Source organism: Diplodia corticola (assembly GCF_001883845.1).
Source record: "Diplodia corticola strain CBS 112549 chromosome Unknown scaffold19, whole genome shotgun sequence".
Taxonomy (NCBI): domain Eukaryota; kingdom Fungi; phylum Ascomycota; class Dothideomycetes; order Botryosphaeriales; family Botryosphaeriaceae; genus Diplodia; species Diplodia corticola.
Window position 1 is genome coordinate 401305 of NW_017971498.1, and position 15574 is coordinate 416878.

The following is a 15574-nucleotide window of genomic DNA, read 5'->3' on the forward strand; positions in this document are numbered from 1 at the left end:
ACCTCTCGCTAAGAGAGCTATAGATCCTACGAGAATATCTCGATAAGGCTTTTAAGAAGGGCTAGATTCGGCCTAGTAAGTCTTTTACTAGCGCGCTAATCCTCTTCGTTCTTAAGCCTAACGGGACTATGCGATTATATATCGATTACCGGGGGCTAAATCGGGTTACGATTAAAAATCGACACCTACTTCCTCTTATTAGCGAACTATTAAACCGTATATCTTACGCGAAGATCTTTACGAAGCTAGACTTACGTAACGCCTATTATAGGCTCCGTATTCGTAAGGGCGACGAGTGGAAGACGGCCTTTAAGATAAGATACGGCCTATTTAAGTATCTCGTTATATCCTTCGGCCTAGCCAACGCGCCGGCTACGTTTTAGAGCTATATTAATAAAGCTCTTAGAAGCCTCGTAGATATTATCTACGTCGTATATTTAGATAATATCTTAATCTACTCTCGAAACGAGGAAGATTACGTCTAATACGTTTGGTAGGTGCTCTAGCGCCTCCGGGACTGGAGCTTATATATTAAGGTGTTAAAGTACACCTTCTATACGATCTACGCGGAGTTTCTAGGGTTTATCGTAACGCCTAGCGGCGTTATAATAGACCCCGAACGCGTAAAGGCTATTTAAAAATAGCCGGAACCTGGCTTCTTTTATAATATATAAGTGTTTCTTAGCTTTGCTAACTTCTATAGGCGATTCGTATAGAACTACTCCTCTATTACTAAGTTTCTAAATAACCTCCTCCGGGACGCTGCTCGGGTACCTAAGGGAGCACCTACGAAGAAGTTCTAGAAGGGCCTAACTAAGTAGTATATTTAGTTCTACTAGCTAGACGACGCTGCGTATACGTTTCGTACGCTAAAAGACGCCTTTTCGTACGGCCCGGTTCTCTAGTACTACGACCTAGTGTTGCAGCTAATACTTATTATTAATATATTAGATTTCGCCTTGGCTAGCATTTTGCTCTAGCCCTAAGCGTAGAAGGGCGACTAAAAATATTAGTTGCCTATTACCTACTATAGTAAGAAGTTTACGGCTATAAAAGTACGCTACGATACGTATAATAAGGAACTACTAGCTATCGTTAAATACTTTAACGTATAGCGATACTTCCTCGTATACGCCTCGTACTCGACGCGCGTACTTTGCGATTATAATAATCTTAGATACTTTATAAGTACTAAAAAGTTATTAGAACGTTAGGCCCGCTACGCTAAAACGCTGGCGAAGTTCGACTTCGAGATTAAATATAAACCCGGGGCCTCTAACTCCGCCGATTCTCTCTCTAGGCGACCCGATTACGCATTAGGGTTTAAAGAGGTTGAAAAGAAGGCATACCTAGACGCTATATTACTAACGTTATAATAGAAGCTACGAATATAGGAACTTATAGATAGTTTCCCGGGGGCTACTACTCCTACCACGCGCGGCGTATACGAAGAGTATACGAGAGACCCGCGCTACGATAGCTAACTAGATAATACGCTCTCCGTTTCTCTACTAGGACTTATCGCCGCTGTATATACTAGCGCGGCTAGCGAAAACCGTAATAACGCGAGGGCCTAGGGTTCCGGACTTTTAGGTAAGAAAAGCTTACGGCTAGCGCAAGCCCTCGCCGGTATAAAAGAAGCCCGGAGCTTCGTACTACGTTAAGTAATAGTAGTAGCTGTACTTAACGAAAAACTAGCTATAGAGGAACCTCTAAGATTACTATCCTTATTTATTAAGGAGGTCTAGCGGGAAGACGACACCGTCGTCTAGCGCCGGACTTAAACCCTAGAGGAACTTACGGCTAAGGGTTAGTCCTTCGACTAAGATGGCCTTCTACGCCGCTATATAAAGGTCTACGTCCCTTATAGCACCCCTCTACGGGACGAGATTATTAGGCGTAACTATAACGACTCTATAGGCGGCCACTATGGCTTTAAACGTATATATAAAGTGATCGCACGTAAGTACGAGTGGCCCGGCCTAAATAAGAAAGTTAAGGCCTATATTAATATATACGACGCCTACTAGAGATATAAGGTACGTCGCTATAAGCCCTACGGCCTTCTATAGCCGGTCGAGGTAGAACGAGAATCGTGGAAATATCTCTCTCTCGATTTTATTACGGACCTTCCTAAATTAAGGGGCCGCGATAGGGGCTTATATAACTCTATTCTAGTAGTCGTAGACCGCGCTACTAAGAAGGTATTTTACTTTCCGGTACGTAAGACGATCGACGTAAAGAATTTTACGGCCCTACTTAAACTATACTTCTTATAAACGATCGTCCCGGACTCTATCGTCTTAGATAGGGGGTTAGTATTTACTAGCGAATACTAGTCTACTTTATACTACGAACTAGGTATTAAACGACGCCTTAGCACGGCATTCTATCCGTAGACGGACGGGCAAATAGAACGTTAAAACTAAGAGATTAAGACGTATCTAAGGATATACTCTAACTAGGAGTAATCTAATTAGGCTAAACTACTACTATAAGTAGCATTCGCGTATAATAATAAGTTGCACTCTACTACCGAATACACCCCTAATATCCTAAGCTACGGTACGGATAACGAGGCGTTAGACGGTATTCTTAAATCTAACTAGATAAGAAGCCTCGTAGTAGCACCCTTAGATATCGAGGATATTACTCTCGCGCTCGACGTAGCTAAAGCGCATATCGAACGTATACGTAGCGTATACGTATTATAAGGACCTATAGCCGCGTCTCGCATGCGCTTCGTATACGAGACCTATAGGAGTTACGTACTAGTTACGTAACTCTCGCTTAGCTATATATAAAAGCCCTTCGGCCTACGGGCGAAGGCCGAATTCCCTAAGGATTCGTCTATTAATTATAAGCCCTCTTCTTATGCCTATCTTAAGCTCCCTATTCGTGCCTTATACCTTATATTCGAATTCTTCTCTTTAAATAGCCGGTTTAGAATGCCTTCTAAGCGGACCCCCCTTTCCGCACGCGACGCGTATGCGTCGCGTACCGAAAACGCTACGGTCGTATAAGACCCCTTAACCGGGTTAGACTATCCAACCCCTAGCGAATTAGACGATAACGCCGACGAGGCACCCCCGATGTCTGCCGCTATAGAAGAACCCCCCTCTATAACGATTACGCCCGAAGACGTTATTGCGAATCTAAAGACTAAGATCTATAGGCTCTCTATGGTAATTCCGACCTCCTCGGCTTAAATTATCGAATTAAACGCTTTAATTAAGGGTCTATAGAAACGTGTTAATATGCTCTCTTAGCTAAGCGCACCCGAAACGTATACTCCTCGCATATATCTCGACTCCGAAGCGCGGAAGGCGATCTAGCGAGAAAAGAATATTTCCAAACTATAAACCGCGACCTAGTACTATTTCGATAAGTGGATTAACGAGTTGAATAATAAGTTTAATATGCTTAATCTATAAGACTAGGATACCGAGAAGCGGACCCGCTAGGCCCTCTAGGGCCTCGCGAAGTACGAAGTAATCGCCTAGTACGTCTATCGACGCCTAGATAAATCCGTAACCCGAGGGGAGCTCCTCTTCGAGGAGTTTAAAGTAATCGTTTAAGATTAAGTAAGGAACTCTATCTTGCGGCGGTACGAGAATGCGGTTATATTCTACCGCTTTCTAATAAAGCCTAGTACGTCGTATTAGAAGTACCGCGCCCGTATAGAAAGCCTGTATAAACAGCTTCTATACGCGGTAGCCGATAAGGACCTTCTTATCGACCTCTTCTTTACGAACCTTCTAGAGGTCTATCGTAAAGAACTCCTTAAACACCCCACGATAAAGACTATCCGGGGGGTTAAGAAACTCCACGACTTAATTATTAGCCTTAAGTAGACGCTCGGCTTAGTTAAGATGGCGTAGACGGAGGAATAATAGCGCTAGGGCGTAGGCTATAAACGCCCGCGTTCGGCCCACTCTACCGATAGTAGGCGAGGTTGGTCGAGGAACTCGAGCCGATATAAGCCGCCTCGCTAAGAAGACTCCTAGAAGTCGACTCGTAGGTAAGGCGTAGGCGCTTCGTATACGAAGCGTAACTCGGGCTCCCGCCGGTTTAATAAGAACCCGGCTAGTAACTAACCCCCTTTTAGAGCCGATGGCTCGAAGGACGATAAGATCTCGGGAAAAGGATAGTTCTAGTGGCGGCTCTAAGCCGCCTGCCTCTAGGACTAGTCGACTAAGGCTTAACCGGACGGATCGTTATAAACGTCCTTCTAGAGTCGCCGGAAGGGCTAGTGGCCTTAAAGGCCCTCTTAGATTCGGGAAGCGATATAAACCTTATTAGGTAAGATCTAGTAAGTACTTATCGCGTATACTCCTCGTACGTTAAGCGTACGCTCCGCGTACGGTTCTTAGACAGCCACCCTATAACTATATAGAACTTCTATAAACTTACCCTCCGGGCTAAAGACGGGATAGGCGTTAAGCGAATTATCGGACCGCGCCTATTTTAGGGCGCGTCCTTCGAGGGTTACGACCTAATCCTCGGCCTAGACTAGCTAAAAGCGGCCGACCTTATCGCCCGCTTTAGTACGAATACTCTTAAATAGGATAATCTATGCTAAGACCGTATTAAGCTTATCTCTACGGTATAATTCGCCAGTTAACTGGCCTTAGACGATCCCGTCTACTAGATTAATCTAAAAGGTAAGGTCTTTAGTTAGGACTAGCCCCTGCTGACGTAGGGAGGCGGAGATCGTAACCCTACGTACTATCCGCGACGCACTAGCGCCGCGTATACGTAATATATACACTTCGCATCGGAAGCGTAGGGTGATTCTATTCTTATAGCCGCAACGGTTACCGCGCTATAAGAAGGACTCCTAAGTTAATATTAAGACTTTACGGATGTCGTATCGAACGAACTAGCCGGTAAGCTGGCCTAGAACTCCGAACACGACTATACGATCGATTTAGAGGACGGTAAGTCGCTACTCTAGATGCCTATCTATAACCTCTCGCTAAGAGAGCTATAGATCCTACGAGAATACCTCGATAAGGCTCTTAAGAAGGGCTGGATTCGGCCTAGTAAGTCTTCTACTAGCGCGCTAATCCTCTTCGTCCCTAAGCCTAACGGGACTATGCGATTGTGTGTCGATTACCGGGGGCTAAATCGGGTTACGATTAAGAATCGACACCCGCTTTCTCTTATTAGCGAATTGTTGAACCGTATGTCTTACGCGAAGATCTTTACGAAGCTAGACTTACGTAACGCCTATTATAGGCTCTATATTCGTAAGGGCGATAAGTGGAAGACGGCCTTTAAGATAAGATACGGCCTATTTAAGTACCTCGTTATACCCTTCGGCCTGGCTAACGCGCCGGCTACGTTCTAGAGCTATATTAATAAAGCTCTTAGAAGCCTCGTAGACACTATTTACGTCGTATATTTAGATAATATCTTAATCTACTCTCGAAACGAGGAAGATTACGTCTAATACGTTTAGTAGGTGCTCTAGCGCCTCCGGGACTAGAGCTTATATATTAAGGTGTTAAAGTGTACCTTCTATACGACCTACGCGGAGTTTCTAGGGTTTATCGTAACGCCTAGCGGCGTCGTAATAGACCCCGAACGCGTAAAGGCTATTTAAGAATGGCCGGAACCTGGCTTCTTTCGTAATATATAAGTGTTCCTTGGCTTTGCTAACTTCTATAGGCGATTCGTATGGAACTACTTCTCTATTACTAAGCCCCTAAATAACCTCCTCCGGGACGCTGCTCGGGCACCTAAGAGAGCACCTACGAAGAAGTCCCGGAAGGGCCTAACTAAGTGGTATATTTAATTCTACTGGCTAGACGACGCTACGTATACGTTTCGTACGCTAAAAGACGCCTTTTCGTACGGCCCGGTCCTTTAGTACTACGACCTAGTATTGTAGCTAATACTTATTACTAATATATCGGATTTCGCCTTGGCTGGTATCCTGCTCTAGCCCTAAGCGCAGAAGGGCGACTAAAAATACTAGTTGCCTATTGCCTACTATAGTAAGAAGTTTACGGCCATAGAAGTGCGCTACGACACGTATAATAAGGAACTATTAGCCATCGTTAAATACTTTAACGTATAGCGATACTTCCTCGTATACGCCTCGCACCCGACGCGCGTGCTCTGCGATTATAACAATCTTAGGTACTTTATAAGTACTAAAAAGTTGTTAGAACGTTAGGCCCGCTACGCTAAAACGCTGGCGAAGTTCGACTTCGAGATTAAATATAAACCCGGGGCCTCTAACCCCGCCGATCCTCTCTCTAGGCGACCCGATTACGTATTAGGGTTTAAAGAGGTTGAAAAGAAGGTATACCTAAACGCTATATTACTAATATTATAATAGAAGCTACGGATACGGGAACTTATAGATAGTTCCCCGGGGGCTACTACCCCTACTACGCGCGGCGTATGCGAAGAGTATGCGAGAGACCCGCGCTACGATAGCTAACCGGATAATACGCTCTCCGTTTCTCTACTAGGACTTATCGCCGCCGTATATACTAGCGCGGCTAGCGAAAACCGTAATAACGCGAGGACCTAGGGTTTTAGACTCCTAGGTAAGGAAAGCTTACGGCTAGCGTAAGCTCTCGCCGGTATAAAAGAAGCCCGGAGCTTCGTGCTACGTTAAGTAATAGTAGTAGCTATACTTAACGAAAAACCAGCTATAGAGAAACCTCTAAGATTACTATTCTTATTTATTAAGGAGGTCTAGCGGGAAGACGATACCGTCGTCTAGCGCCGGACTTAAACTCTAGAGGAACTTGCGGCTAAGGATTAGTTCTTCGACTAAGATAGCCTCTTACGCCGCTATATAAAGGTCTACGTTTCTTATAGCACCCCTCTGCGGGACGAGATTATTAGGCGTAACTATAACGACCCTACGGGCGGCCACTATAGCTTTAAACGTATATATAAAGTAATCGCACGTAAGTACGAGTGGCCCGGCCTAAATAAGGAAGTTAAGGCCTATATTAATATATACGACGCCTACTAGAGATATAAGATACGTCGCTATAAGCCCTACGGCCTTCTACAGCCGGTCGAGGTAGAACGAGAATCGTGGAAACACCTCTCTCTCGATTTTATTACGGACCTCCCTAAATTAAGGGGCCGCGATGGGGGCTTATATAACTCTATTTTAGTGGTCGTAGACCGCGCTACTAAGAAGATGTTTTACTTCTCGGTGCGTAAGACGATCGACGTAAAGAATCTTACGGCCCTGCTCGAACTATACTTCTTATAGACGATCGTTCCGGACTCTATCGTCTCGGATAGGGGGTTAGTGTTTACTAGCGAATACTGGTCTACCCTATACTACGAACTAGGCATTAAACGACGCCTTAGCACGGTATTCTATCCGCAGACGGACGGGTAAATAGAACGTTAAAACTAAGAGATTAAGACGTATTTAAGGATATACTCTAACTAAGAGTAATCTAATTAGGTTAAACTACTACCACAAGTAGCATTCGCGTATAATAATAAGTTGCACTCTACTACCGAATATACCCCTAACATTCTAAGCCACGGCACGGATAACGAGGCGTTAGACGGTATTCTTAGACCTAACTAAATAAGAAGCCTCGTAGTAGCACCCTCGGGTATCGAGGATATTACTCTCGCGCCCGACGTAGCTAAAGCGTATATCAAACGTATACGCAGCGCATACGCACGTATATACCAGGTAATTTTATACGTATAGTAGCTCTAGGCTCGGTACTATAATAAAGGCCGCCTAGATCGCTACTTTAAAATAGGGGACGAGGTCCTACTATCTACGAAGAATATTCGCACGAAGCGACCTTATAAGAAGCTAGACGGCCGATTCCTTAGTCCCTTTAAGATTATTAAGGAGATTAGAAACTTCGCCTACTAGCTTAAGCTACTAGCCTTAATAGCGCGGCTCTATTTTGTCTTCTATATATTCCTTCTAGAGCTATACTCCGTAAAGCCCGGTTTCTAACCGCCCGCTATAAAGTTAGAGGATATATGGAAGGTTAAGGCCGTCGTTAACTATAAAGACGGCCCCCGCGGTTCGTAGTATCTTATTAAATAGCTAGACTAGCTAAATAAATATAATAAGTAGAAGCACGAGTACGAACTCGAGAACTACTAGAAACTACTCGACGAATACCGTCGACGGCATCCTAGGGGAATAAACCTACCGGGTACGAAACGCGTGCGAAGAGCACGCGGAGAACCTTCGTAACGAGGCGAAAAACCTTAAAAAGACCTACCGGGGAATAATTCTAAGGGTGCGAAGAGCGTGCGAAGAGCACGCGGGGACCTACCGTAAGTAGGCGAAAAACCTATAAAACGCGGGCGGGGAAGGCCTCCCGGCTTAAAAAATAAGACGAAGCGGTAAAAGCTTAGTCTTTAGAATTTAGGGTTAGAGGGCGAAAGCTATTAAATATATCGTTATACTGCGGCCGAGATCGATACGTCGCCGAAAGGCACTCGGAATAAAAACCGTAGTTTCTTTCGTAGTTAGAAAATCCTATAGGACCGATTAACTTGCGAAAACTTTCGGGTTAACAACTATAATATAAGAAAAATAGATTTTTATTACTAGGCGCAAGCGCCGCGTACGAGAAGCGCACTTAATTCGTATAAAACTCTAAGCCTGGCCTAACTCGTAAAGAACCCTAAAACCTCGCTAAATATTAAAACTAAATTTTACCCACCCTCTACCTCTTATTTTACTAAGGGCCCGTACTAGTACTACCGTATACTCTTCCAGCTATTACTCTCGTTAAGGGACTTATCGCGGTTCGGGTCGAGGCCATCCTCCTTAAAGAGGTTGTTCTAGCTACGTAAAAGGCGGTTCTCGGCAGCTACGTCGATACGTTAGTTCGTAGGGAGTATTAGACCGATACCGCCTATACTAAGCTATACTAAGGGTTAGTAAAAGTAAAAGCGGACGGTTAAGGAAGCCCTTATCTACTTACGTTAGAGGTTGTGGTCGCGAGAGACCTACCGAGCGTATAGGTACTTCTTAAGACCGCTAGCGTCCTTAACGCGAGCCTTCTCGAGCCGGCGGAAGTTCTTAACGTAGTTAAGATACTTAGAGGCGTAGCTACGGACTAGATTCTACTTCTTAGGAGTATTATAACGAATGGCCTACTGGCGCATAAACGATAACACGTTTATAGCGCGGCGAAACTCGGGAGGCGGCTAGATAGGCGAAAAGAGTTAGCTAAAGATGCGACGCGTATGCGAATCGCAGGGTAAAACTTACTTAAGTATAATCGTGCCGCGCTCTAGTATATCTCTAGTACTTCGAGAGCGGTGTCTTGCGTATATAGCCCTACTTAATAATGTCCTTTGCGTCATCATCGATCTAAGAAGCGGAAGCCTAGTATAAAAGGCAACGTTTATAAAAGGCCTTATAATAAGGCGGAATCGGCTCTTAATAAGGAGCTAGGCCGCGGACACTAACGAGACGACGTCGAGAGACGTTCTATATACTAAACGGCTTATAGCGAGCCCGAGCCTTATCTTTATCTTTATCTTAAGCTGATTTAAGACCGAGCTGGCTTATACGAGGTAGCTTCTTCTCTTTCTTACCTATACCACCTACAGGACTAGCTTTTAGAGTAATAGGAGACGTCGAAGGACGAGCGGCAAAGCCGCGGGGGGGAGTTAAAGGTAAAGCTATATTAGAAAATAGATATAGCGTAGAGTCGGAAAACGATCGCGTAAGAGAACTCTAATATGCGGAGGCCTCTTACTAGCTCCTCCTACGGCACGCGTACGTAAAACGTATAGACCCGGACTCTATAGAAACGTGCCTACCTAATAGGAGAAACTATATCTACCTAACGCCTAAGCACTGCTCGTGAAGGGGTAAGAACCTATTATCTAGCTAATAGGTATAGGCATAACGATACTAGCTACTAAACCCAGCCGTAGACTAAGGATTACGAGTAATAGTAGTAAACTCTATAAAGGTAGGTGCGCCTAATATAATTACTACGAAGGAATACCGGGGGGGAAGTACGCGCCGCGTATACTATGCGCACTCGGAACGTGCAAATAATAGTTCTAAAACGCTTAAGCTATATACGAGACTCGCGATTAGGAACCTAAAAAGGTAAAAGACGAAATAACCGCTATTACGTAGAAAGTAATTACTACTTCCCCTACGCAGAATTAAACCCCTAATAGAGTCCTACTCTCGAATACTCTAAGCCGCGCAACGGCCTAGAGTAGCTAAACTTTCCTACTACTCTAGCGTATAGCGCTATATACCCGACCCGCGTATAATAGTCGTACGCGTTAAGCATGCTCCGCGCACCTACTTATAATATAGGTAAAAGCGGATATTTTAAGGGATATAGACTACGGCTTCCGCGCCTAGGGATTTTCTTAACGATCCTAGCTGCGAGCTTTTTCCTTTCTAATAAGAAAGGTTTTCCTCGTAGAAGGTATATAAGGTTCTCGAGTTTTTTTATCCTTTACGGGGTCGTAGTCGACCCCTATAGTAGGGGGGGTAGTATAAGGACCTATAGCCGCGTCTCGTATACGCTTCGTATGCGAGATCTATAGAAGTTACGTACTAGTTACGTAACTCTCGCTTAGCTATATATAAAAGCCCTTCGGCCTACGGGCGAAGGCCGAATTCCCTAAGGATTCGTCTATTAATTATAAGCCCTCTTCTTATGCCTATCTTAAGCTCCCTATTCGTGCCTCACACCTCACACGCACGCATATACTAGGTAATTCTATACGTATAGTAGCTCTAGGCTCGGTACTATAATAAAGGCCGCCTAGATCGCCACTTTAAAATAGGAGACGAGGTCCTACTATCTACGAAGAATATTCGTACGAAGCGATCTTATAAGAAGCTAGACGGCCGATTTCTTAGTCCCTTTAAGATTATTAAGGAGGTTAGAAACTCCGCCTACTAGCTTAAGCTGCCAGCCTTAATAGCGCGGCTCTATTCTATCTTCTATATATTTCTTCTAGAGCTATACTTCGTAAAGCCCGGTTTCTAACCGCCCGCTATAGAGTTAGAGGATATATAGGAGGTTAAGGCCGTCGTTAACTATAAAGACGGCCCCCGCGGTTCGTAGTATCTTATTAAATAGCTGGGCTGGCTAAATAAATATAATAAGTAGAAGCACGAGTACGAACTCGAGAACTACTAGAAACTACTCGATAAATACCGTCGACGGCACCCTAGGGGAATAAATCTACCGGGTGCGAAACGCGTGCGAAGAGCACGCGGAGAACCTTCGTAACGAGGCGAAAAACCTTAAAAAGACCTACCGGGGAATAACCCTAAGAGTACGAAGAGCGTGCGAAGAGCACGCGGGAATCTACCGTAAGTAGGCGAAAAACCTATAAAACGCGGACGGGGAAGGCCTCCCGGCTTAAGAAATAAGACGAAGCGGTAAAAGCTTAGTCTTTAGAATTTAGGGTTAGAGGGCGAATGCTACTAAATATATCGTTATACTACGGCCGAGATCGATACGTCGCCGAAAGGTACCCGGAATAAAAACCGTAGTTTCTTTCGTAGTTAGGAAATTCTATAGGACCGATTAACTTGCGAAAAACTTTCGGGTTAATAACTATAATATAAGAAGAATAGATTTTTATTACTAGGCGTAAGCGCCGCGCACGAGAAGCGCACCTAATTTATATAAAACTCTAAGCCTGGCCTAACTCGTAAAGAACCCTAAAACCTCGCTAAATATTAAAACTAAATTTTGCCTACTCTCTACCCCTTACTTTACTAAGGGCCCGTACTAGTATCACCGTATACTCTTCTAGCTATTACTCTCGTTAAGGAACTTATCGCGGTTCGGGTCGAGGCTATTCTTCTTAAAGAGGTTGTCCTAGCTACGTAGAAGGCGGTTCTCGGTAGCTACGTCGATACGTTGGTTCGTAGGGAGTATTAGACCGACACCGCCTATACTAAGCTATACTAAGGGTTAGTAAAAGTAAAAGCGGACGGTTAAGAAAGCTCTTACCTACTTACGTTAGAGGTTATAGTCGCGAGAGATCTATCGAGCGTATAGATACTTCTTAAGACCGCTAGCGTTCTTAACGCGAGCCTTCTTAAGCCGGCGGAAGTTCTTAACGCAGTTAAGATATTTAGAGACGTAGCTACGGACTAGATTCTACTTCTTAGAAGTATTATAACGAATGGCCTACTAGCGTATAAACGATAATACGTTTATAGCGCGGTAAAACTCGGAAGACGGCTAGATAGGCGAAAAGAGTTAGCTAAAGATACGACGCGTATGCGAATTATAGGGTAAAACTTATCTAAGTATAATCGTGCCGCGCTCTAGTATACCTCTAGTACTTCGAGAGCGGTGTCTTACGCATATAGCCCTACTTAATAATATCCTTTACGTTATTATCGATCTAAGAAGCGGAAGCCTAGTATAAAAGGTAACGTTTATAAAAGGCCTTATAATAAGGCGGAATCGACTCCTAATAAGGAGTTAGGCCGCGGATACTAACGAGACGACGTCGAGAGACGTTCCGTATACTAAACGGCTTATAGCGAGCCCGAGCCTTACCTTTATCTTTATCTTAAGCTAATTTAAGACCGAGCTAGCTTATACGAGGTAGCTTCTTCTCTTTCTTACTTATACTACCTGCAGGACCAGCTTCTAGAGTAATAGAAGACGTCGAAGGACGAGCGGTAGAGCCGCGGAAGGGAGTTAAAGGTAAAGCTATATTAGAAAATAGATATAGCGTAGAGTCGGAAAATAATCGCGTAAGAGAACCTTAATATACGAAGGCTTCTTACTAGCTCCTTCTACGGCACGCGTACGTAAAACGTATAGACCCGGACTCTATAGAAACGTGTCTATCTAATAGGAGAAACTATATCTACCTAACGCCTAAGCACTGCTCGTAAAGGGGTAAGAACCTATTATTTAGCTAATAGATATAGATATAACGATACTAGCTACTAAACCTAGCCGTAGACTAAGAATTACGAGTAGTAGTAGTAAACTCTATAAAGGTAGATGCGCCTAATATAATTACTACGAAGGGATATCGGGGGGAAGTACGCGCCGCGTATACTATACGCACCCGGAACGTGTAAATAATAGTTCTAAAACGCTTAAGCCACACACGAGACTCGCGATTATAAACCTAAAAAGATAAAAGACGGAATAACCGCTATTACGTAGAAAGTAATTACTACTTCCCCTACGTAGAAATAAACCCCTAATAGAGTCCTACTTTTAGATACTCTAAGCCGCGCAACGGCCTAGAGTAGCTAAACTTTTCTATTATTCTAGCGTATAGCGCTATACACCCGACCCGCGTATAATAGTCGTACGCGTTAAGTATGCTCCGCGCACCTACTTATAATATAGATAAAAGCGGATATTTTAAGGGATATAGGCTACGGCTTCCGCGCCTAGGGATTTTCTTAACGACCCTAGCTGCGAGCTTTTTTCTTTCTAATAAGAAAGATTTTCCTCGTAGAAGGTATATAAGGTCCTCGAGTTTTTTTATTCTTTACGGGGTCGTAGTCGACCCCTATAGTAGGGGGGGTAGTATAAGAATCTATAGCCGCGTCTCGTATACGCTTCGTATGCGAGACCTATAGAAGTTACGTACTAGTTACGTAACTCTCGCTTAGCTATATATAAAAGCCCTTCGGTCTACGGGCGAAGGCCGAATCCCTTAAGAATTCGTCTATTAATTATAAGCCCTCTTCTTATATCTATCTTAAGCTCTCTATTCGTATCTTATATCTTATACTCGTAGCCTTCTCGCGCGCGAGGGTCTAGCGTTACTTACGCGCTATAATAAGTTCGCCTTAGCGGCGAAGAATAGGCTTATTTATAAAGATATATATAAGCGAATCTAGAGTCTATAACCTTATCCTAGTACGGTTATTAGTTATAATAAGATTTATCGCCGAGAATAAGCGCTTAAAGGGTACTAAATTAGCTATCGTTACGCGAAGACAATTCGCTAGTCTTTATAAATTCGGTAAGTAAGTCGCGTAGTTCTAAAACGCTATTAGATTAGACTACGCGAATATCTAGCTCTCTAGATAGTCGAAGAGTCCTTTACGATACTTAAAGTCGCTAAACTACTAGTAAAACGAGTCTAAGCGGGAGGGGTAGACGTAGCTAGCGAAGAAGGTATTTATAGCCGCTACCGCTATTAGGGGGTAGCTAAGCGACGCTTTCTCGTTTATATAGTCTAATACCTTCGCCGCCTAGTAAATAGGTATAATTTAGACGTTAAAGCGGCTTTACTAGAGGCGTAGAAGAGCCTCTAGCTTAAGGAGGTTACCCTAGTATTAGTAACGTTATAGATAATCGCGGATACGATACTAACGATCGATAATCTAGTATTAAGTATACCCGTTAGCGCTAAGCCTAATCTAAATAGACTCTAGCTATCTAGCTAATAGAATCGCCGCTAGATAAGAGGAATCTAACCCGATAAGATATCTATAATATTATCTTACCTTACTAAGCGTCGCCGAATTAGACTCTAATATTACCTACTACTTATACGTAATACTAAGTAGTTTATCTACCTAATAAATCTTCGCCTAGAACGACGTATCTAGTAAGATCTTTCTTACGCGCTTCGAGCTAAGTACTTTCTAGCCCTATTTACCGTTATCTAGCGCTTATTTATCTACCGCTAACTACCGTAGCGGCCTTATAAGCCTTATTAAGCTCTACGTTAAGCCCTTAAACGACCCCTAACGTATAAGAATACTAAGAACGAGTAAGTAAGGCTTCTACCCGGTTAGCTAATATAGCTTCTTTAATCGCTAACGGCTCCTAGACGCCTTATATAGATACTCTACGAGGTAGTTAGTCTCGTTAAAGACGTTTCTATATACGTTAATTCTAGTAAGCTAGTTCCTTATAAGTAGCTAGAGTCCGTAGAAGTCGTATAATATAGAAAATATATATTTAAGCTCGTCGTCCTTCGCTATTATCTTAAGTATTATTCTCGTAGTATTATAGGTATCTACCGCGAGGCTATTTACCCGCTTAGACCTACCGCTAGCCGTAGCGAGTATTATCTCTCGCTATAACCGCTATAAATTCGCTACTATCGCGGATAACGACTCTAGATTAAGCGATCGTATATAAAACGAGCTTCCGTTAGATAAAGCGATTAAAGAGTTTACTATATAAGCCCCGCTACGAGCGTTACTCTCGTCGGTTATAAAGTTAAGATACTTCTACTACTTAATCGCGTTCTTAATACTACTACTAACTTATATCTTTATAGGCTTAAGTAAGCTCTCGATCTTTTAATAATTCGGTGGTATATAATTAGGGTTTAACGCCTAAAGATACGCTCTTATTACCGGGTATTTAAAGAGATTAAACGATTGGCTAGTCTCGAAGATAGCTATCGCGGTAAGCTAGTAGAGACGCTTCTTACTACTACGAATAAGCCGCGATACTACTATATAAGTCTACTAAGAACTCTCTACCGCGATAGAATTTTACGTAGAGCGAGACTCGCCTAGCGCTTAGTCCTCGCGCGGTAGTAGGCCCTCCGCGGCCTTTATACGATATACCTAGTAGTTATTAAGTAGATAAGTCTTAAG